This window comes from Giraffa tippelskirchi, chromosome 13, assembly GCF_054371585.1.
Source record: "Giraffa tippelskirchi isolate mGirTip1 chromosome 13, T2T-mGirTip1v1.2.pri, whole genome shotgun sequence".
NCBI classification, from domain to species: Eukaryota; Metazoa; Chordata; class Mammalia; order Artiodactyla; family Giraffidae; genus Giraffa; species Giraffa tippelskirchi.
This window is the reverse complement of record NC_137287.1, coordinates 116,653,976-116,678,859: the sequence shown is the minus strand read 5'-3', so window position 1 is coordinate 116,678,859 and position 24,884 is coordinate 116,653,976. Positions and strand designations below refer to the sequence as shown.

General features: G+C 46.0%; 1 protein-coding gene across 12 annotated transcripts in view; it reads right to left on the bottom strand.

Moving 5' to 3' along the window:
- EYA2 (EYA transcriptional coactivator and phosphatase 2) overlaps positions 1-24,884 on the bottom strand; it is a 251,911-nt gene that overhangs the window by 192,702 nt on the left and 34,325 nt on the right. For 4 of the 12 annotated variants that reach the window (XM_081559420.1, XM_081559413.1, XM_081559414.1 and 1 more), the window contains exon 2: positions 4,223-4,397. The exons of the other annotated variants lie outside the window; for them this stretch is intronic. The gene's annotated coding sequence lies outside the window, so the exon portion shown is untranslated. The remainder of the gene's footprint in view (positions 1-4,222; positions 4,398-24,884) is intronic. 12 annotated transcript variants of the gene reach the window in all.

The following is a 24,884-nucleotide window of genomic DNA, read 5'->3' as shown; positions in this document are numbered from 1 at the left end:
CAGAGGATGAGAAGGTTGGATGGTATCACCGACTCGATGGACATGAGTTTGAGCAAGCTCTGGGAGATGGTGATGGACAGGGAAGCCTGGCGTGCTGCAGTCCATGGGGTTGCAGAGAGTCGGACACAACTTGGCGACTGAGCTACAATAGCAAAAACAAACTAGAAATAAAAAAACAGTTAAGAAAAAGGAAAAAACAAATACAAAGAAAGACAAGAGAAGCCTTAAGGGGCATTTAAAAGAATAGTTTTATAGGTATTCACAAGGATTTAAGTCACTTATTCGTTCAATAAATGCTGTGAGCACCTACTATGGTACAGATCGAAGACCCAGGAGTCCACTGGGGGCAGGGGCAGGAGAGATGGCACCCCTGACTCCCAGAATCAACATCCTGGTAGATTTTACTCTGGACCATGGAATTCACTCTTACTAGTAAAATCCAGCTAGCAGTTCCTGTTAGCTAAAGATAGACAGGACAGAGGGACATCTAAGCCAAATCTTCACACTGAGAAAGAGCTCATTGTACACCATGCACTATGTTAGTTGCTTTCCATATATTGGCTCATTTAATCCTCAATATAAATAAGATGAAAAATATTGTACCCTCCCTGCCCCCGCCCCAGCCGTCGTTTTGCAGAAGAGGAAACTGAGACCAGAAAGATTAAACAGCCTGCACAAAAACAGCCACCCAGGTGACTGGCAGTAAAACATCTTTTATCCTTTCTTTTTTTTTTTCCTGGCCATGCCCAGGGACATGCGGGATCTTAGCTTTTCAACCAAGGATCGAACCCGTGCCTCTTGCATTGGGAACGTGGATTCTTAACCACTGGCCCACCAGGGAAGTCCAGTGAAACATTTTTTAGAGGAGAGGTTCTTAGTGAGGAGGGGGTGATTTTGTCCTGCAGGGGCCACTTGGCAATGTCTGGACACATTTTTGGTTGTCACAGCCACGGGAGGGTACTACTGGGAGGGTACTACTAGTGGTAGAGGTCAGGGAGGCTGTTAAATACCCTACAGGGCACAGGATGCCTCCACAACACAGAATCAAATGTCCCAGGTGCCAAAGAGAAACATGCTTTAGAACGATGCTGTTCTGTGGGGAAAAACAAACTTTGCAAACAAACACGTTAGAAAAACGAAGAGGCAGTACAGAATGGTGGTTTAAACAGCCCAAAAACCTGGGTGTGAATTCTGGCTTTACCTGTACACCCTGGAAGGGAGATGCTGAGAGGATGAAGATGAAGTGAGACCAAGTGCTGTGAAGAACGCCTGGCATGTACTAAGCGGCAGGTAAATGTGTGTTCACCCCACACAGGGCACCTCACAGGAAACCGCATATGAATTCATCATTGCAATTCATGAGATGTCTGGCAATGGCGGCCCAGGAGGGTCCAGAATGTCAAGGACTGAGACACACACATCTCTTGGCCTCTCCTGTGGGCAGAAGATGCTGCAAGCCACAGGTCCAAGCAACACAACTTAGGATGACCTATCCAGAGGAGGAAGAAGTGGGAAAGGGGCATTCAGCCCTTCGTTTTATCTCAGAGGACCATCTACAGCAGCATCGTCCAGCACACACGGCCTTACGTCTCAGTAGTCAGAACTGGCTCATGGTGAACGGGCTTAGTCTAGTCATCCTTCATCCCTTTGGCCCAAGCACAAGGCCAGCAAGATTGGGGGTCTGTTGGTCCAGAAGAAGAGCAATGTCTACTGGCTGAGCTATCCACACAGGCTGTCCTGGAGGAATCCGATACACCAGCCAAGCCAAACTTCTAGACATGTGGGATAACCGGAAGATGTGGCTGCCCCTTCAAGCGCCAGTGGTCATTTAGTAGTGCAGCCTCACCCTGCACCAGACAAATGCTGGCCACTTCAGTGGACCCTGTCACTCTCTCCCGTCACATCCCTCACCACTCTACCCTCCAGCAACACTGTTATTTCACCCGTTGTCCCTTAAAAGCAGCAAGCTCCTTGCTACCTCGGGTTATATGCGCAGTTATTACCTCTGCCCTGGATGCTCGCCCCGCCCACTCCCACCTTTAGAATTTTGCATGAATGTCACAATGTCACTGCCACCAGGAAGCCTTCCCTGACCACCACCACCCACCCTTACTGGATTAGTTTTCACTGAACCATGCACTTTTTGATCATGGCATTTATTAGCATTGTAATGAACAATTAGCTGAAAATTTAGTTGTGTGATGCTTCCCTTTCCTGTTATGTCCTACATAGCAGCCGTGAGCCACGTCTGACTCTTGAGCACTTGAAACGTGGCTATGTCAAACATACCCTGATCTCCAAGACTCAATACCAAAAAAATGTAAAACAATGCATCAATAATTGTAAAAGTATTGCTTGTATATTGAAATGGTACTAGTTTTTTATATATAGTTCTTGTCCAGTTGCTCACTCATGTTCAACTCTTTGCGACCCCATGGACTACAGCACACCAGGTTCCCTTGTCCTTCATCATCTCCTGGAGCTTGCCCAAACTCTTGTCCATTGAGTCGATGATGCCATCCAACCATCTCATCCTTTGTAGTCCCCTTCTCCTCCTGCCCTCAATCTTTCCCAGAATCAAAGTCTTTTCCAATGAGTCGGCTCTTTGCATCAGGTGGCCAAAGTATTGGAGTTTCAGTTTCAGCATCAGTCCTTCCAATGAATATTGAGGGATGATTTCCTTTGGGATTGACTGGTTTGATTGGTTCTTGATACATTAGGTAAAATAAAAATATACTATTAATTTCACTTATTTCTTATTTTTTAATGTGGCTACTAGGGAACCTCAAATTACACATGTGGTTTGTGTTTTTCACTCAACTTACATTTCTATTGGATGGTGCGGCTTGAGACCTAATAAGTTCCATGAGAATAGAGACCATAACTAGATTGTTCCTTATTTATCCCAAGTGCTTAGGACAGAGCCTAGCACAGAATATGTGCTGAATAAATATCTGTTGAATAAACAAATGAGTGAATGAATGAGTGAGCAAATTTAAGAGACAGTAAGAGGTTTGCCAGGTTCATATCCTGGTTGTCAAGAAGAGCTTGTATATTGCATTTTAAAGTTCTCCAGCCCGTGGCTGATTCATGTTGATGTTTGGCAAAAACCACTACAATATTGTAAAGTAACTAGCCTCCAATTAAAATAAATAAATTTAAAACAAAAATAAATAAAGTTCTCCAAATGTTTACCAGGTGCTATATGCGCGAAATTACAGTTCGTTCACCTGCCTAGTCTTGGATAACACGGGTGCCAGCTTTCAGCCTGTTCTCCTGCTTCTTTAGCTGACTTCACAGCCCAAGAAAAGACAAGGCTTGAGAGAAATGTCCACAACAGCCTGGCAGCCAGAGTCTCCCACAAAAGCCAAGAGATGGTGGCTTGGGGAGTCTGTCAACCTTGACCGGACAAACACGTTCTAGAAAGGGCCACTTGAACTTGCAGGGGATGGCACGGTGGACAGGAGCCAAGGCGGGCAAGGCTGTGCCAACCGCGGGGAAGTCAAGAGGCCACAACCAAGTGCCTGAGAGGCTGAACGAGCCTGGGCCTGAACCAGCCAGGTGGGGTCACCTGTCTCCATCCTACGCCAAGGAAAACAGTTCTCCAAGATGAGACAGGAAGGAGGCGGCTGACCAGGTCAGACTCGGGAGTGGCCCAGGCCACGTGGCCCTTGGGGGCTGTGAGTCTGTAGCGCTCTCTGAGGCTGCCCCTTCCCGAGTCCCTCCAGGGCCTGACGCTCTAATTTAGGCCCACGGTTGCGTGGAGAGAAGGGATTAAGGGTTTGAGGGAGCAGAAGAGAAATAAACGTCGGTGTCTTGGCTTCTTTTAAACTGGGCTTTATGGGCTTTGGAGGGAGCTGGCTACAATGAGCTTGAACCCCGACCCTGGCCTTGGTGCTTGTATTCCTGTTTGAATAGTAGCACTGACAGCTCATACTTGGAAAGGGGTCACCGCTGCAGGCCAGACTCGGTTCTACGTCCTCAGCTATGAGGGCCTAAATGAGAGCAAACGCTGGTCTCACGTGTCAGCAACCCAGAGGGCCAGCCGCAGAGGCGGGATCCGAGCCCTGGCAGTTGGAACTACCATTCTGTTCACTAGTTATGTGGGTTTGAACCCCAGCTCTACTGTTGATTCGCTCTATCACTTTGTAACAACACCAACAGCTATTTAGCTATCACTCACCAAGCTCTAGCCAGTCACTGCCCTGTGTGTATTACTCACTGAATGTATCGCTCATTGAATCCTCATGACAGCCCTCAGCTATTACTCAAACTCAGGCATGTTGGCTCCCATGGACTCTCTGCTGATGCTGGCATTGCACCGTCTGGCTGGAATCCCAGCTATGCAACTTGATCGTAGCTGTGACCTTATCCTCTTGGGGCCTCAGTTTCTTCATCTATAAAATGGGAATGAATAACAATAGTACCTATCAATGGGGTTGTTGTGAGGGTAGTAAATGAGCTAATACTTGAAAGCGTTTAGCGGAGTGTCTGGCAAAGAGGAAGTGTTCAAGGAAGAGCCCTCGGTTCGTCATGCAAGTGATACCTGGGCCACAGGAAAGGTGACAAGTTGGGGGTCAAGGCTCCCGAGGGAAGGCTGGGAGGCAGAATCTCAAACTCAACCTTCCAACCCTCTGGCCCCTCCACTCCCCTGGCACTTCTCGGGGGTACATGCATCTCTTCGACAGCTACCTGCAGGCCCTCCACGCCCTGGACACCCCTCGGGTTTCATCTTCACTTCTTGATGACCCAGCCCAGCAGCCCCCGGGGGCACCTCCCAGCCTCCATGGCCCACCTCCCTGAATCCCTTCTCCATGTTCCTCGGGTAAGATTTCAACATAAATCTGACCTTGTCATGCCCCTACTAAAACCTCTTTAATGACTCCCCACTGCCCTTGGGCTCAGTTCCAGACTTTCACGGGGACGAAAAACAGTGGCTTTCAAAATAGTTGAGACGCACAGTAAGAAACACATTTTTCAATGCCGTGCAGGGTACACCTTTATAAAACTTGAAATAAAAGTCTCGAGAAACCACACTGACCTCATGGGCAACACACATGAATATTTTCTATTCTATTCTTTGTCTCCCCCCGCCCAATGCCAGCTGTGACCCACTAAACTGACTTCACGACCCACCGAGGCATTTAGACTTGCAGTTTGAACAACGCTGGTTTCAGGATTCTCAGACTCAGGCCCTGGCACCCCTTCAGACTCATCCCTCCCCACCCTCTCCTGGCAGCCGAAGCTCTGGTCAGGCTGAACCCCCTGCATCATATGCCCTCTCGCCACTGGGCCTTTGAACATGCTGTTCCCTCTTTCCGATTGTTCGTCTGGCTTAGCCAAAGGCCACCTCCTTAGGAAAGCTGCCTGCCCACCCCATGAATGCTGTCTCACCATCGCCTGTGACCCACCTTCAGACTCTCCTGAACCTTAGAACCACCTTGAGTGTTTTTTTTTTTTTTTAAAACAAATGCCCAGTCCTGACTTCACATCAACTGAATCAGGCATTTCTGTGGGGTAAAGCCTGAATATCAGGATTTAAAAAAATTCCCCAGTAAGTATGGAGAACCCCTGGGTGTATAAGTCACCTTGTTTTATTTTCTCTAGAGCACTTAGAATGACCTGAACTAGTAGCTTATGTATTTGCTTATTTATTTGCTTGTCTGGGATTAAATGAAGCAAGGGAAAAGAGTCTCAGATTTCTTTACATTCCTCTCCCTTCCCTGGGGGCCGAGGAGGTGCCTGCACACGTGTTGCTGGTCTAATCTTAAAGTAAGAAACGTGATGGAGATGAGAAGTGAGCTCTCAGGGCACCTCCACAACACCTTCTAGGATGCAGGTTTTCTTTCCAGTAGCTGCCAAAAAGATCAACTTGTTTAAAACTACAACATATGCCCCAGATCTAGCAGGCTGTGGGAGTCCTACAGCTCAGATGTTTGGATGGTGATCAGAGAAGGCCTGAGAGCAAGGGTTGGCAAACGTTTTCTCTAAAGGGCCAGAGAGTAAACCTTTTAGGCTGTGTGGGTCACATCACCTCTGCTGTAACTGGTCAACTTTACCACTGCAGTCGGAAAGCAGTTCCATGTCAATGAATGGGCATGGCTGTGTCTCAATAAAACTTTATTTACAAAAACAGGCTGTGGGTTGGATCTGGTCCTTGAGACACTGTTGGCCCATCTCTGCACCAGAGCATAGGGCTTAAGAGCTAGACCACTGGAGCCCAGCTGTGGGACCTTGGACAAGTCATTTGACCTCTCTGTGCCTCAGTTCTCTTTATGGGAATCATAAAGGGGTCAAGTTCATAGGGTGGTTGGCAGCATTAAATAAATGAGCGCACATGAAGTGCTCCAGGCAGTACGTGGTGCTCGGCAGACACTTCAGTAAATCTTAGCTACTATCTGGAAGCAGGAGGTCCTGAGATTAAATCCCAGCGACTTCTCTTACTAGGTTTGTCCCTGGGGCCAAGGAGACACTCAACCTTCATTTCCTCAGCTGTAAAATGGGGTAATAATAGTGTCCATCTCCAGGGCTGCTGTGATATGAAACGAGCATATACATGCCAAGTACTTTGCCGAGTGCATAGTAAGTGCTCAACAGCCAAAGTCAATAGTAGCACTTCCCAGAATGATACCCATAGTAACATTTAACAAACCACAGCAAACCTTGGGCACATTACAACCTTGGCTATGAGTGCAGGCTGCTGACCTGGCCTGTATCTGGTAGGTGTGGCCAGAGGGGCCCCTTTAAACGTTGTTTTCTTGCATCCCTTTCCGCACAACTCCTTCCTGAGGTTTCAAAGGCAAAGAAAAACACAGGGCAGGCAGCTCCCACATTCTCTGGCACCATCCCTCTGCCGGAGCTCCTGCTGACTTCAATGGGATGGGATGCTTGGAGACTTTCAGAAAGGAGACACCCCTGATGGCAGCCAGGTTCTGGGTTCAGTAAGTGGACACTCAGGGAGGGAGGGTAAGAGAGGCTTCATTCTCTGACAGGTTTATACGCCAAAGTGGAGGCAGTTGAACGGAGATGTGTGTATGCGTGCACACACACACACGCGTGCGTGTATGCACAGGTGTGTATCTTGGGCGTACAAGTAGCAGAGTGCTGCAGGAGGGAGAGGGCTCTGTCAGGGGGAGGCAGTGAAGTTCTGCAGAGGCACAGCCGCTCCTCAGGACCAGCTAAAGCAGCGATGGGGGCCGTTTTGCCTCCAGGAGAACTTGGGCAATGTCTGGACATTTTTGGTCATCACAACTAGGGAAGAAGTGCTACTGGCATTAGGTGGGTAGCAGCCAGGGATGCTACTAAACACCCTACAATGCACAGGACAGTTCTCCACAACAAAGAATTATCCAGCTCAAAATGTGGATAATGCCAAGGTCGAGAAACTCTGAGCTAAGGAAGAGGATTTTACTGTATACAGTGATGGATGCAAATACAATTAGAAAGGTCTTTAGAATCTAAAATATAGCACAAACTAACCTATCTATGAAACAGAAACAGACTCACAGGCACAGAGAACACACTTGTGGTTGCCAAGTGGGAAGGGGTGGGGAACGGATGGGCTGGAAATCTGGGGTTGGTAGATGCAAACTATTACTTATAGGATGGATAAACAATATGGCCCCACTGTATTGTTGCTCAATCGCTCAGTTGTGTTTGACTGTATAGCACAGGCAACAATATCCAATATCCTGGGATAAACCATAATGGAAAAGAATATGAAAAAGAATGTACACATACATATACAACTGAGTCACTTTGCTGTACAGCAGAAATTAACATAGCATTGTAAATCAACCCTGTTGTTGTTTAGTAGCTAAGTCACGTCCTATTCTTTGGCGATACCATGGACTGTAGACCGCCAGGTTCCTCTTTCCATGGGATCTCCCAGGCAAGAATACTGGAGTGGGTTGCCATTTCCTTCTCCAGGGGATCTTCCTGACCCAGGGATGGAACCCAAGTCTTCTGCACTGGCAGGCGATTCTTCACCACTGAGTCACCAGGGAAGACCTGTAAATCAACTATAGTTCATTTAAAAAAAGGCCTTTGTGACTCAGTTGGACCCATTTTCACGTATTTACTCATTCAACACTCATTTCCTAAGCATCTACTATGTGTTGGATGTCAAGGAATAAATGGATTCCCTCGTGGGAGTGCTTTTTTTTCCCCCTTTTCATACTGTTCATAGGGTTCTCAAGGCAAGAATGCCGAAGTGGTTTGCCATTCCCTTCTCCAGGGGATCATGTTTTGTCAGAACTCTCCAACTTTTGTATGCAGGTCAAGAAGCAACAATTAGAATCGCACATGGAACAACAGAATGGTTCAAAATTAGGAAAGGAGTACGTCAAGGCTGTATACTGTCACCCTGCTTGTTTAACTTATATGGAGAACACACCACTTGAAATGCCAGGCTGGATGAATTACAAACTGGAATCAAGGTTGCTGGGAGAAATAACAATAACCTCAGATATGTATATGATACCACTCTAACGGCAGAAAGCAAAGAGGAATTAGAGAGCCTCTTGATGAAGGTCAAAGAGGAGAGTGAAAAAGCTGGCTTAAAACTCAACATTCAGGAAACTAAGATCATGGCATCTGGTCCCATAACTTCATGGCAAATAGATGGGCAACAAATGGAAACAGCAACAGACTTTATTTTCTTGGGCTCCAAAAGCACTGTGGATGGTGACTGCAGCCATGAAATTAAAAGATGTTAGCTCCTTGGAAGAAAAGCTATGGCAAACCTAGACAGTGTATTAAAAAGGAGAGACATTACTTTGCCAACAAAGGTCTGTCTAGTCAAAGCTATGATTTTTCCAGTAGTCATGTAAGGATGTGAGAGTTGGACCATAAAGAAGGCTGAGCACGGAAGAATTGATGCTTTTGAACTAAGGCACTGGAGCAGACTCTTAAGAGTCCCTTGGACTGCAAGGAGATCAAACCAGTCAATCCTAATGGAAATCACTCATGAATATTCATTGGAAGGACTGAGGTTGAAGCTGAAGCTCCAATAGTTTGGCCACCTGATGCAAGGTGCCAACTCACTGGAAAAGACCCTGATGCTGGGTAAGATTGAGGGCAGGAGGAGAAGTAGGTGACAGAGGATGAGATGGTTGGATGGCGTCATCGACTCAATGGACATGAGTTTGCACAAACTCCAGGAGAGAGTGAAGGACAGGGAAGCCTGGGTGGGGTGCTGCAGCCCATGTCACAAAGAGCTGGACATGACTGAGTGACTGAACAAGCATACGAATGTTATCTTTTATTCCTATAATGCTACTACCTTCACATCAACCGTCACTGGAAAACTGTATGTTCATGGTTTTCTCATAATTATAGAAAACATGGGCTCAGATTCACCAAATATCATGAAGTTTTATTGCAACCAGGCATGTTTTGGCTCCCAGCCTAATTCATCTCCTAAACAATGATTGGAAGTTGGCTAGAAACGAAGTTCACTTGGCTGCACACTTGAATTTTTCTCTTCTGGGGACAGGAGAGCCCATGGAGAATGTCGGGCAAAGAGACAATTTTGGAAAACCCTAGCAGGCAGCATCTTGGTGGGTGGTGTGGAGGGAGGTGTAGGGACAGGTAGGCAGACTGGTTTTGTAAACAAAAGTTCTAGCTTAGGCAAAAAACACCAAAGTTACAACTCAGGGTGTGATGATGAGAATAAAATGTTAGGGTAGATCCAGAGCTATTTCTGAGCCACTTGGACAAATGTTTAGCGACGGATGCAACTGGATATAAGAAGGGAGGGATTGGGAGAAGGCCAGTGAGAATTTGGAGTTTTCAGCATGAACCATGAGTGCATAGTGGAGTTCACAGCCAACAGGAGGAAATTTGGTAGGAGAGAGCAGGGAATTTGGTTTGGGACACGCTACAAACTGAGGTGCTTATGCATTTTATTCCTAATAGATCCTTAGAAAACTTCTCAGTGTATTACTTTCATGTATTAAGTCTTGAGAGCATTACACTGTCAGAACAGTACCAAGCCACATGTTTACAATCATCAAGGTAGCACCTGTTGAGTGCTGGCTCCATACTGAGCCAGACTGTAACTGCTTAATCAAGTCACTGAGTTCTTAAGGTGGAGATACTTACATGGTTACCAAAATTCAGCTTTTCTTTCTTCTAAACACATCTAGACTATTTCCAAGCATCCCTTGTCATTATTGTGGCTGTTGTTGTTTAGTCGCTAGGTCACGTCCACCTCTCTGTGATCCCATGGACTCTAGTCCACTAGGCTCCTTTGTCTATGGGGTTTTCCAGGAAAGAATACTGGAGTGGGTTGTCATTTCCTTCTCCAGAGAATCTTCCTGACCCAGAGATCAGACCTACATCCACTTGCATTGGCAGGTGGATTCTTTCCTGCTGAGCCATCAGGGAAGCCCCTGCAGTTAGATGCAGCCAACGACTGAACTTTGGCTGATAAACCATGAGCAGAAACGTTGTGTGTAATGTATAAGCCTGGCTGGTAAAGTCTTTAACACTTGATCATTCCCTCTCCTTCTTTATCCATCTGCTGATTGGACTAGCCTCTGAGGCACTAAAGGAGGCAGAGCTACACAACAGAAGGAGCCTGGGTCCCTAGTGGACCACAGGCAGGATACCAGTCTACCAGGAACACTGTTACTGGTCTTTAAGTGAGCCAGAAATTTGTTGTGATTGTGTTAAGTGCACAGACTATATGATTTATTTATTACAGCAGCTAGCATTACCTAGACCAATACAGTCTATCTATTGCATGAAATTTTATATATTGAAAATAAGAGTGATATCAACTGCCTTAGAGGCAATTCCATGAATATCACTGACCAAAAAGAAAAAGATGCTAAGCATGTGTAATATATTATTTAAAAATAATCAGCGATTCCTCCTGTTTCTTCTCAACCCTCAAAATTAAAAAACTAAAAAACTCAAGTAAACCCAAAGCTAAATCCAAGAGTGTTTAGGAACACAAGAGTATGAAGAAAAATGTATAAGACTACAAAGTCAGGGATTGGCTAACTGTGGTCTGGAGGCCAAATCTGGTCACCACTACCTGGTGTGCAAATACAGTCTTATTGAAAAACAGCCATGCCCCTTGAGTTATATCTCTCTATGCTTGTTTTCATGCTACACTGATGACAGATTTGAATAGTTGCAGTGAAGACTGTAAATATTTATTATCTGGACCTTTACAGAAAGCTTGCTGATCCTTGTACTAGTTAGCCAACAGAGGAAGGAAAAAGATCATGCTGTATCTGCCAAAGAACCAACTGATAGTGTCTGATATGGAAAACTTGTCCACCATATAAAAGCAGAAGGCAGGAAGCTGCCGTATGCAAAGTCCAATCTCATTTATGTAAAAAAAGAAAAGTATATGACTTCGTATGATGGTTTGCACACACATTAAAACACATCTGCAAGTGTACACACACAACAAATATGAGTGGTCCTGTTAAGAGTAAACCTGGGAATGTCCCACCTTTTTCTTTATATATTTCAGTGTCATTTCAACATTTTATGATGAGCTTGTTAATTACTTCTGCAATTAAAAATGAAACCAATTCAAGAAAAAAGTCACAAGAAACTTGAACCTCAAAGAGCATAAAGGTTGCTGGTGAAGCAGAAATTGTGGAGGGCAGTTCTTGTACCTCCTCAGACTCTCTAAATGCCAGGCTGGGGCTGGCTGGCAACACAGCTGTTGTTCAGTTGCTAAGTCATGTCTGATTCTTTGCAATCCCATGGACTCCAGCATGCCAGGCTCCCCTGTCCTTCACTATCTCCTGGAGTTTGCTCAAATTCATGTCCATTGAGTCGGCGATGCTACCCAACCATCTCTCATAGTAGATGCTCATTAAAAGTATGCCTACTCAGGGCTCTCCTGAAGGTCCCATAGTTAAGACTCTGTGCTTCCAGTGCAGAGGGTGTAGGTCTGTTCCCTGGTCAGGGCACTAGATCCCACACCCCACGTGGCTTGGCCAAAACAAAACAAAACAAACAAACAAATGAAAAACCATGTGTACTGACAGCATGAGCCAAGTGTTGGAGAAAATAAGTAATATAACAAAAGAATGAAAAGAGGAGAAAAGAAAAGAAAACCCCACCTCCTTCTCACCCAGCAGTGCCTGGAAATCAACCCAGGACTAGGATGCGCTGATGTCTCGTTCTGACCTTTGGAATAACCAAAGGTATGGCATTGCTTCCTCCCACCCCAAAAGCAAGGCAAACAAACAAACAAAAAACCTAGAATAAGTGGTCTGTTAAAAATGTTTGGCCCGCAGACCACACCAGTTCAGCATCACACATGCCTCATTATAAGAACTGTCATCAGAGTTAATTTCCCTTTGGGTCAAGGTCGAGTGCGATGTGAACTACAGCTCTGCTCAAGGCTGAGCAGGAGACTTTGAGGAGGACACGGGGGCTCTGAGTGCTTCCTGGTGTTTGAGGGACAACACATTTTAAGAGTCCTTCAGTCACTCACCAGCTCAAGGAAGGAGCCTCTGCTTATGTTATTGCTGCTTTAACACAGGTCACTCATCAGCATGGTATTTCTGGAAAGAGGCAGCATAAAAATCATATTAATGTGTTCCCTCCAAGGGAGCTTGCTGCCTGGAACCTGTTTGCTATGCAAATCTTTTGTCCATAAACCACAAGTTCAAAATGAGTTGGAATTTAGAGAGAAACACAGCTGTGTGGGTTGTGAGGTTGTGCCTTTACCGTAAGCTCCTGAGTTTACTGATTTTATTTTTCTTAATTATTCTCCTTCCTCCCTCCCTTTGTTCCTTCCTCTCTCCTCCAAGTCTCCTTCCTGCCATCTCTCTCCTTCCCTCCTTCCACAAATATTTATTGACCTTCGACTGTGTGCCAAGCATTGTTCTAGGGTTTGGAGATGGAACAGTACACGAAACAAAGTCCCAGCCTTCCAGGAGTTGACATCCTAGCGGGAGAGACAGACAGTCAAGGGAGGACACATAACTATTCCAGACAGGGTGACCAGGGGAGGCTTCTCAGAGGAGGTGACATTTGAACAGACACTTGATGTGGATTAACAAGCGATGGGAAGAGGAGTAGGGATGGGCAACCAGGCAGAGCAGCACAGGCAAAGGTCCTCAGGTGGGAATGAGCCAGGTGTGTCTGAAAACCAGAAAGAATAACAGAGCAGCTGGAACGTGGTGAGTGAGAGTAATGGGGACAGGAGAACATGGCCAACAAGTAGCCAGGGGCCAGACCACACCAGGGCCTTGTCGGTTTTGGTGAGGCTGAGTATACTCGGAATTCACTGGAAGGTTCTGAATAAGCAAGACATGATCTTTCCTAATAGGAACTTCTTTATTCCAACTTACGTACATAACCCAAGCTTACCTCTTAAAGGAACTTTGGAAGCCATAGAAAAGAAAAAGGAAGGAAAAATGCCACCTGTGATGCCACCTGTGATCTTAGCATCTATAACCACATGGTTCTCAACCAGGATGATCGCACATGGGAGACTTGGCAATAACCAGAGACACTTTCGGCTGTCACAGCTGGGAGGTGGTTGTGGTGGCGGCACTAGTGGATAGAGGCCAGGGATGCTACGAAACATCCTACGATGCACGGGACGGTCCCCACCACAATCACGTGTCACCACATCCAAGGCTGAAAAGTCCTGTTCCAAGCCAATGTTTTGGGACATTTCCCCTGCTCCCAAATCCACTTGTTCTTACATTCATTTAATATAGTTGAGTTCCTTCTATGTTGCTCCTGCTCTTTCTGTCAAACACGAAAACATAACTGTTTTCCAAGATTTTTTTTTTTTACAAACACTACCTATGACGGTACCAAATTCCTTAGGGTCGGATGTCATAACTGGGTTAACCTAGTGTGGAGGTTATGGACAGGGCCTGTGGGGCTCTCCTACCAGCTGGGTGAGCTTGGGGAGTTACTGAGCCCTGGGACCTCAGTTTTTCCATCTGTAACATTAGCTTAACATGAAACCTGTCCCAGAGGATCATCACGAAGATGAAATGAATTAGTATATGTAAAGCATCAAACAGTGGCACATTACTCAGTCACAGAGAAACATTAAGCTATTAAGATTACTCAACTATCTCTCCTTCGCATCTTCCAAGCTCTTTTGTTTTGTTTTAATTTTTACTTTTTGGCCACACCATGTGGCATGTGGGATGTTAGTTTCCTGACCAGGGATTGAACCCATGTCCCCTGCCTTGGAGCACGGCACCTCAACCGCCGGACTGCCAGAAAAGTTTCCCCGAGTTGTAATATTAGAAATAATGGTAAAATTTTATCTAATGTGATAATGTTTCAAAAAATAGAGTTCTGGGACTTCAAACATCAGGTCTCTTAGAATAGGATGATACCCGAAAATCGAATTACATGATTTGTACAAAACTGAAATAGAACGAAATGGAAATACAGACGAAGTCCCATTTTCTGTATGTTTAGATGCAGCGTGACTCCTTCACCCTCACTCCTCTGGGGAAATGCCTTGGGTTCTGCATCTTCAACTAACTAGGGGTGTAACTACTATACGTGTCTTAGGATTCCCTGCTTCTATGCCAGTGGGGCTGACCTGGAGTGAGGGTCTTAGAGAGTGAGTGTGGACACTGCGGGCCCCAAGGGATCAGCAGGCTGAACTGGCAGGACTCAGCCACACATTGTGTGGAAGACGAGCTCCAGGTCATAGCTTGGGGCAGGGGGCAGCTGTAGTGGAGGCTGGGCTTCACTTTTTCTTGGTCCACAGCCTCTCCGTGACCCACCATCACCTTGAAACAAGCATGCATTGACAATCATCTCAATTATTGAGTGTTTGCTCTGTGCCAGGCACTATGCACTCACAGTTGATAAAAACACAGGCTCTGGGACCAGACTACTTGGTGCACATCCGATCCAGCACTCACTGAGTACAGGTCACTCAGCTTCTCTGTGTTACACTTTCCCTGTGTGATGTATGCATGTTACAATAGTGGCTACTTCATAGGGAATGTTGTAAAGATTCAATAATTCATGTAAATACCCGAGGACAGTGTGTGACTCTTGGTGAGCTGTCAGGAAGTGGTTAATATTACTACGACCCCATTTGAACTTCTGGACAGCTCTTAGCTTCCATTCTGAAGATGCAGAACTAAGGGATGCAGAGGTTGAGACCCTTGCCCAAAGCCACATGGTGAATGAATGATGTAGTCAAGGCTGCAATCAAAGCAATTTGCTTCGGGACTTCCCTCGTGGTCCAGTGGTGAATAATCTGCCTTCCAAAGCAGGGGACGCAGGTTCGATCCCTGGTCAGGGAACTAAGATTCCACCTGTTGTGGGGCAACTAAGCCCATGTACCACAACTACTGAGCCCACGTGCTCTGGAGCCCAAGCGTCACAAATAGAGAAGCCCACCCATTGCAAGGAAGACCCAGTGCATCCAAAAAAAAAGCAACTTGTTTCACCCTTTACCTCTGTCCCATACACTGACAAATGCACACAAGTCTTAAAATAGGTATCAACTTAACACTTGAACAAAAGTATCAACCGTTAGAACCAATCTTAGCAGTCTGTTCATTCAGTAAATATTTACAGGCTTCCCTGGTGGCTCAGTGGATAAGAATCCTCCTGCCAATACAGGAGACACGACTTCGATCCCTGGTCCAGGAAGATGCTACATGCTGTGGAGCAACCAAGCCTGTGTGCCCCAACTCCTGTGCTCTATGTATATATAAATAAAAGTCTCAGTAAGCAATACTGACTCTTACTACATGCAGTACATGCTCACATTTTCTATTAATATCAGTCAAGATAGGCTTGACTCTGCTGTAGTAATAAATAGCCCCAAATCTGAGTGACTATAAATCAACAGATATTTGTTTGCTGTTTTTGTTCTGCGTCCCTCCTGGGTTTCTGGTGACTCTGAAGCTATAGAATATCATACACTGGTTCTCTAAGCCTCTGCCCAGAAGGGTCCCTCATCATTTCCTTTAACATTTCTTTGGCCAAAGTACCTCATGTGACTATAACTTTAAATAGGATAAAGAGGCATAGTACTAGCCAAAAGACAAACCTGACCTACTTGATGAACAGCACATTACCATTATTAGTTATCTCAAAGACAGCATTTTAAATTGCAGTCGGCATTTGAGACTCTGTTTTTAAAGGGTTAAGGGTTTAGTTTGGAAATGTACTATAATGTACTCCACAAGGCATTACCAAAAGCCTATCTTGACTGATATTAATAGAAAATATGAGCATGTACTGCATGTAGTAAGAGTCAGTATTGCTTACTGAGACTTTTATTTATATATGTACTTTGTGTATTCATGCTGAAGCTGAAGCTCCAATACTTTGGCCACCTGATGCGAAGAGCTGACTCACTGGAAAAGACCCTGATGCTGGGAAAGATTGAAGACAGGAGGAGAAGGGGGCAACAGAGGATGAGATGGTTGGATGGCGTCATCAACTCAATGGCCATGAGTTTGAGCAAGCTCTGGGAGACAGTGGAGGACAGGGAAGCCTGGCGTGCTGCAGTCCATGGGGTCATAAAAAGTCAGACACGACTTAAGCGACTGAACAAAATTCTGTGTGGTGGTGGTGCTGGTGGGGGGCATGTCCTCTCTGTGCACCTGTGGTTTTTCTTCCTTATGTCACTACAAGATCATAATAAATACATTTCTTACTGAGAATCGTGGTCAAAAGTTTTTAGAGGCAATAGTATGGAACTTTGGAAAAAACTTAGGGTCCAGAAGAGAACATCTAAACTATTTGGAGGACTAGACAGGAGAACTTGGAGGGTAAGGTCTAAGAAGTTAAGTTTATTTATTTTAAAATATTTTGCCCATACCCTCACGTGGGACCTGAGTCGTGAGGCCTTAATTCCCTGACCGAAGATTGAACTCACAGCCCCTGCATTAGAAGGTGGCGTCTTAACCACTGGACCACCAGGGAAGTCCCATAAGAAGTTACGTTTAGAGGAGCTGGTTTCAGTACTCTTCTTGTACATGAAAAGAAATGGTCTTTTCCAGCTCTTCTCCATCTCTCTAGGGCAGGGGTCAGCAAACATTTTCTGTGAAGGGCTAGATATTCAATATTTCAGGCTTTGGAGGCCCAGAGGTCTCTGTCACAACTACTCAACACTGCCTGTGTAGGGCGAAGGCAGTCACAGAGCATACAGAAGTGAGTGGGCATGACCATGTGTTCCAATAAAACTTTATTGACAAAATAGTTATCTGGCCAGATCTGGCCTATGGGCTGCAGTTTGCTGGCCCCTGTTCCAGGGGATCAAACAAAGAGGTAGAAACATGTTGAAATGGAAGGACTTACATTTGAGATCCACAGAAGAACTAAAGATGAGTTTCTATTAGAAGAACAAGAACCCCATCATCTACATTAGGATTCAGTAAGCTCCTACCCCTGGGCCAAATTCCAGCTGCCTTCTGTTTTCATAAAGTTTTGTTAGTTTAGGTGTTGTCTATGGTTGCTGTCATGCGATGGCAGTTAAAGCTGAATAGTTGCAAAGAGACCATTGGACCGCAAAGCCTAAAATATTTATTATCTGGCTCTTTACAAAAAATGTTTGCCGATTCTTGGCTGCAAGTATGCCCAGGCTTATGTTCAAACAATGGTGTTTGGAGGCTTAGGGTGGACTCAGAGCCATCTCCAGAAAAGTCCTTAGAACAAAGGGAGCCCCAAGCAGAATAATATTTTTAATAAATTAAATAGGGCAAAAGCCAAAAACGAATCAAAGTAACCTTTGGCCCTGCACCCTGGAGAGATTTCGACCGCAGTGACGCTCAAGAAATGAGTTCATAGCTAAGACGTGCTCCATAAATGTTAAAATAACAAGAACAATAAATAGTAATAAAACACAAAGCCACGCACCCCATCTCCACAGGCAAGATCGCCCACCGTTCTGAGCTTAGAAGTAAGGAGAGAGGAGCCCTCACCACCAATGGCCCGTCTTGGCAGAGGGTTGGATGGTCCTACAGGGAACCAATGGGCGAGTCCAGGGGAAGAACAAGTTTAAACACAAGCAGGCACTGGAGAAAAGACAACCTCGACCATAATACTCTAACTTTCACTGGGGAATGGTAGCCCAGATCCCAAGGTCAACACTTATTCTTGAGGTCCTCAGCGCTCAGGGTGTCCTGTGCCCCGACCACTTGGGTTCCAAGTCAGCCCTCATTGTGGGTACACTGGACCTCGCCAGAGAAGGGCAGCTCAGCATCTTCCATGCGGTGAGACTCAACAGCTGCTGGTTTGATCTGTTGGTCCCAGCACCTCCACCCTCTGCAGTGGAGCCTGCATGAGGTCTGGAAATCTAAAGCAAAACAACCAATCATCACATCAAGAGCTTGCGACAACCGCTGACCAGGCAGATAGGAGTGATGATGCACCCCTTCCGGCAACACGCCCAGCAGGGCCCAGCCAGCCGCAGAGGTGAAAGGCAGATCCTGCCCAAAATCATCAAATGCCGAAGTGTAAGAGAGGCTGCTGAACGCTCTGAGATGCCTTGGAGTTGGTTAAAAAACAAAACAAGGAGATTGAGCTTTCTAAAAATCCCCCAGATCGGCATTCAGAGTCCGGCCACCCTGGCTAATTCTTACACGGCACTTAGGAAACAGCAGACATTATTGTAGGCACTTTACATAGGCGATCTCATTGAATCCACAATATGATGCAGATTCTTTAATTAGCCCCATTTTACAGATGAGGAAACTGAGGCCCAGGGAAGTGAAGTCCACCCAGACAAAGGAGGAAATTTTCCCATGGCCATCACAGGGGCATATATTTTCAAAGAACCATATTTTTTTCAAAAGAATTGTCAAGAGATGGTAAAGCCTGCATCATTAACTTTCATGCTCCTCTCCCTTCCTACCTGATCCCTCTTCTCAGTGTACAGTTGGCAGCAGTTAGGTAAGATCTAAGACAAGCTATAATCTGAAAGTTTCTGCCTCACCCCAAATCCATACGTTGAAATATAACCCCCAGTGTGGTCGTATCCAGAGGTTGGTCCTTTGGAAGGTGATTAGGTCATGAAGGTGGAGCCCTCCTAAATGGGACTGGCTCCCCTTTAAAAGAAATCCCAGAGAGCTCCCAGGCCCCTTCTGACAGGTGGGAACACAATGAGAAAATGGTCACTCGAGAAATGAGCTCTTACTTGACTTCAAATCTGCCTTGACCTTGGACTTCTAGCCCCTAGAACTGGGAGAAGTAAACATTTATTGTTTAAGCCACCTAGCCTGTAGTAACTTGTGACAGCCGCCCCAACAGACTGAGACACGTCACAAACATAACGAACTTTTCTGAGCACTGATTATCTGACAGGTCCTACCAGGACCAGCCAGAGAAGAAGACAGAACAGGCAGGCAGTTTCTGGTTAGAAACCTGCTCAGGGACCATTGCGGGCTCCAAGCTGACTCGGAGAGCTTTCAGCAACCACCCTGCTTGGTTTTGGCCCAAGCCAACTTCCTGTACTTGAGAGGAAAGGCATCCTCTTAAAGAGAAAGAAAAGAGGAGGGAGAGAGAGAAAAGTAAAAGAAAAAAAAATAAACGGCTTCGAGCCACAGAGAGGTTCTATTAACAGAGAGGCGACTTGAGGAATTACAAACAGGCAACAACACGTGGATTAAGTTCCCCTTAAAATTCTTACAGCTTTGGAAATCTGGGAGGTGGGGGAACCCCAGGGGTCAAATTGATCCTAGATTCCTTCTGTTCACTCTGCTGCCAGCCTTCTTTGTCTGGGTACGTGTCACCCTTGAAATCCTTCAGGGAGAAAACAGTTTGAACCGGAAGAAATTCACACTGACTCCCCAATTCCAGATCTGGGACTCTGTCCCCCCTGGTTGCCACATTCATTCAACAGCTGACAACTGTGACCCGGTCCAGAGGGGGTCATGCCTCAGGCTGGGAACTTCGGTACATTTTTCCCCTTAAATTTCATGACAAATCGGTGAGGTGTATATATATAAATACACATACACACACACATATATAAACCTCTCCATGCTAGAAGAAAGCTGAGACAGAGAGAGTAAGTTTTTTAAGTCCTTCAACAAATATGAGCCCTTACCATTTAACGGCACTGTGCTAAAACCGTACACTCGGTCAGGATTTCTTTTGACATTTGGGGCTGGATAATTCTCTGCTGGGGGGCTGTTCTGGGCACTGTAGGATGTTTAGCAGCACCTCTGGCCTTTACTCACTGGAACCTCGGTAGCATCCTCTTCTCAGCTGTGACAAAGATGCCTGCAGACACTATTAAATGTCCATTGCAGGTGGGGGGAAAAAGTCACCCCTGGTTAGGAACCACCATTGTACGAGGACTGACTCACAGAATCCTCTCTGTGAGGCAGGTCTGCTGGGGTCCTCATCTCACAGATAAGTCACCTGCTCCTGTCCAAGGTCACACAGCTAGCATCAGAGAGGGGCCTCAGCCTAGCGGGTCTCTCTCACCAGAGACCTGTGCACACTTAGTTTGGCCATAAGCACATCTTCAAGGCTGTGCAGCTGGTTGCTGGAGGCCTTCGAGAGGTTCCATTCTGGAGCTGAATGAACTCAACTCTTAAGTTCTCTCAAGGACACAAAAATTGTCCCCCGAAGTCAGTGGGCCCCTTGCTATACTCCTCATCTTCTGTCTAATAAGGAGGTCTTTCTGTTAGAACACGGTGCATTTCCTTGGCTTCTACTGTGCTCTCTTTGGTGAGGAATTTTCTAGAAAGAACGTCAGTAACAAGAACTCTAGTCATAATCATCTTCACAATTGACAAGCACTTTCATAACATTAAGGGCTGATGTCTGCAGTGTGCTCACCACTACTCTCCAAGGACTTTTATCATATTTCCTCTAATCCTTACGACAAGCCTTTGAGGAAGGAGCTATGAGGATCTCCATGTTACAAATGAGGAAAACAGAGGCACAGAGAGGAGAAGTAACTTGCTTTGGGTCACACAGCTGGCAGGAAGTGGAGTTACTCACCAGGACAAACTGCCTCTCTTAACAGTGCTCACTCAAGTTCTACACAGAGTGCATTGGGGCTTCCCTGGTGGTCCATTAGCTAAGACTCCACAGTCCCAATGCAGGGGGCCCAGGTTTGACTCCTGGTCAAGGAACTAGATTTCACATGCTACAACTAAGACTTCCCATGCCACAACTAAGAGCTTGGTGCAGCCAAATAAAAAACTTTTTAAAAAATAGTGCATTTATTTTCTTACCCTAGGGGAAGTGCCTTTATTTTCTTACCGTGATAGATGATAAGGCAGATTTTGGAATCCCATGGACAGAGGAGCCTGGTAGGGCTACAGTCCCGGGGGTCACAAAGGAGTCAGGCACAACTTAGTGACTAAACAGCAACAAAATTGTCACCCTAGTTTAGAAATTTTAAAGACTAAGTCCCAGAAAGATTAAAGAGCCTGCCTAAGCCACAGCTAAGGATACAAAGCTAGGAGTTTGGTTCTAGACATTGTGTGTAAACAACATCACCTCACTAAATCCTTCCAGTGCCACTTTACAGAAGACATACATGACATGTGATCCAGTGAGGGGGCTTGTCCAGACTCAGGATTTGAACCTGGGCCCCTGGGGTTCCAAGGCACAGTCTTCTCACCTCACCATCTCTTTGATGATACTCCCGACCAGCCTTCTCCACCAGATACCCTTTGACAGCCTGCAGGACCAGGGCTTTTGAAAGATGCTGTGTCTTGCACAGCGAGCACTCCCTGTTTATTTCGGAGCTGTTTCCCCATTTACACTGAAGGGACCGATCAGAAATAGCACTTCCAAGCCACGAGACAGATGGCGAGTCAGGAGGCTGAGGAGCCGGCGGGCAAAGCTTTCACCTCAGGGTCACCGGCCAGCTCTGTGGGTCCCCCGAGGCGGCAGGCACCCTTCCCCTCCCACAGCTGTCGGGCCTCGCCTGTGAGAGGCCTGGGGGTGCCTGGCCTGGTCAGTGGGAGACAGCTGGCCACAGCCCCCAATGGCACCAGCTGCTTGGAGCTGTCCACCCCTCCCTCAGCTGGCCTGTCACCTTCCTCTCCCAGAATCCCTTGCCTGGGCCTGATGAAGATCACAGAACAAAGTGTTTAACTCCTTGAGGGCCAGAGCCCAGAGAGCTGGGCTCCAGCCCTGGCTACATGGGTGATCTCCATGCCTTTTCTTTTACATCTTTGTCACCATTTGAGTTTTCAGCCATGTGACCTCAATAACTGCTGTTGTTCTTTTCATTTGTTTTTAAGGTTAGTAATAGTATTTGCAGAGTGTTTGGGCTTCCCTGGTGGCTCAGATGGTAAAGAAACCGCCTGCCCTGCAGGAGACCCACGTTTGATCCCTGGGTCAGGAAGATCCCCTGGAGAAGGGAATGGCAACCCACTCCACTATTCTTGCCTGGAGAATCTCATGGACAGAGGAGCCTGGTAGGCTACACGTCCTTGGGGTCACAAAGAGTTGGACATGATTTAGCAACTAACACTTGGGTTACTTACAGAGTGATTAGGAATATGGGCTCTGGATACAGACACACCAATCCTGTGTCCCCACTTAGGACCAAAGTGGTCTTGGGCCAACGATTTAACCTCTTCATGCTTCTGCATTCTTGTTTATATAATATTTGTGTTTCTGTCCACTCTGTCTAGGAAGCCATCTATTTATTTATATTTTTAATTGAAGTGAACCCTTGAAAGGCCAGGTCAAACCATTTTTCTCCGTAAAGATTCCTGAGATACCAGGCAGGCATATCATACTCTGGGTATATCTTCTCACAGATCTTTGAGCAATAACGGGCCCATAGAAGATCTTTCATCTAATAATAACTACAAACGGCTATAGTTTTATTGGGTACTTACTATATATCCAGCGCTGTCCTAATACTTAACATATATTATTTTACTCTTTTCTCAAACTTTAGGTACTATTAATATATCCATTTTACAGATAAGGAAGTTGAGGCTTAGAGAGGGTAAGTGACTTACTCAAGATCCTAGCAGTAATATGGGGAACAACTAGGCCTTGATGAACTTCCTGGGGGATGGGCAAACCCATTACATAAGGCAGGAAGGTTAGAGGGTTTGCTGCACCATCTTTTACAAATAGAGGGCAGAAAGCCAAGAGCTCTGATTTCTAAGAATATCAGCCCTGCTCTCTTACAGCAAAGTTCTGCTGCAAACAAATTAGCTTCTGTGGTAAGGATTTACAGTAAATCATTCTCTTTCCCTGGAAGATGTGCATATTGGGACCATTTTCAGTGCAAATGACAGGAAATCTAGCTCAAATTGGTTTAAGTAAAATGGGGAATTTATTGATTCACATAACTAGAAACCTTAGGATTAGCTAACTTCAGATACAGCTTGATCAAGGGATTTAGAAATAGTAAAGTCATTACCACCCCTCTTGTTCTGCTTTACTCTCCTCCATGTTGGCTTCATTCTCAGCATTCTTTCCACAAAATTGTTGGCAAAGATAGTCCTTGGTGTGTCCAGCCTGACCCCCTGCCAGCTCTTCAATCCCTGTAGTAAGGATATACTTTTTCTTAATAGTACCAGCTAAAACTCAGGAAATTATTCTGATTGGCCAAGTTTGGATCATATGCCCATCCCTGAACCAATCACCATCACCAGGGTGATGCTACGTACTCATTGGTCAAACCCGTGTCACATGCTTGCCAGAAGGTGTGGGAAGGGGAGTCAGACCCTCCTGAACTGAGAGTGGGGAAGGAGTGCTTCCCAAAAGGATAATCAAGGTGATTTTATATCAAGAAAGTGGAATGGATCTGGACTGGCAGCTCACAGTCCAGTAGCTGAGAGAGAGAGAGAGGCATGTAAATTCATCATGAAACTTTGGGGTAATAGATAAAACAGTGAAACAGCACAGAACTAGAACAGAGGGAAAACTCGGCAACCTGAGAGTGGGTGAGGGACTCCTCAAGGAAAATCAAGGCAGGTTACCAAAAGAAGAGGAAGGAATGTTAGCTAGCCCCCAAACTCAGAGGTCTCTCTGGGTCTGGAACGGCAGGTCTGGAAAACACCAGTTACCTGGTTTCTTTTCACAACAACACTATGAGGTAGATACTGGTAGACTGTCCATTCTAAAGATAGGGAAATAGGGCATTTAAACCACTTGCCCAGCTAAGTAGCACTGGAACTTAGGCAGCAGGCTGAGTCATTTTTAAAAAAATATATTTAATTTTTGGCTGCATTGGGTCTTCGTTCTGGTTTTCGGGCTTCTCTCTAGTTGAAGGGTGAGGGTTTAGCTGCCCCATGGCAGGTGGGATCCTAGTTTCCTGACCAGGGATCGAACCCTCATCCCCTGCGCTGGAAGGTGGATCCTTAACCGCTGGACCACCAGGGAAGTCCCCAGCGTCGGAGTCTTAACTGCAAGGCTGACTGCCCCTCCTAAAAGAGGCAGAATCTGAACCACGTGATTTAACTTGTCTACCAAGGAGAACTTCCCATCCTCAGTATTGCCTTAAGCATCACAAGCTGATGCACCGAATTCCAGACAACCCCCACTTCTCAAAGACATGCTGACTTCACAGGGCTCCCTCATCCCTAAATCTGACCACTTCCCTTTCCCTAACTCCGCCTCACCTCCACCATCAGAAGGAGACTCCACCTTCTGGACTGCTCTCCCAAGCATATCTCCATCCCAGGACTAGTTCAGGATACACCTTCATGTCTTTCTGGGATGACCCACAGCCTCTGACTGCCCCACGGTCCCTCCTTTGTGGCTTTCATCTTGGCTTCTTGGCAGCTCACCCTCCTCTTTCTCTTTTTCTCTCTCTCCTTCTCTCCATTTCTCTCTGTCTCTCATTTCTCTCTCTCTCTTGCTGATTATTTTGTGAGAAGCCAACCAACACGCCATGAGCAGCCCTATAAAGAGGTCCACGTGAAGAGGAGCTGTGGCGTCCTGCCAACAGCCACATGACGTGT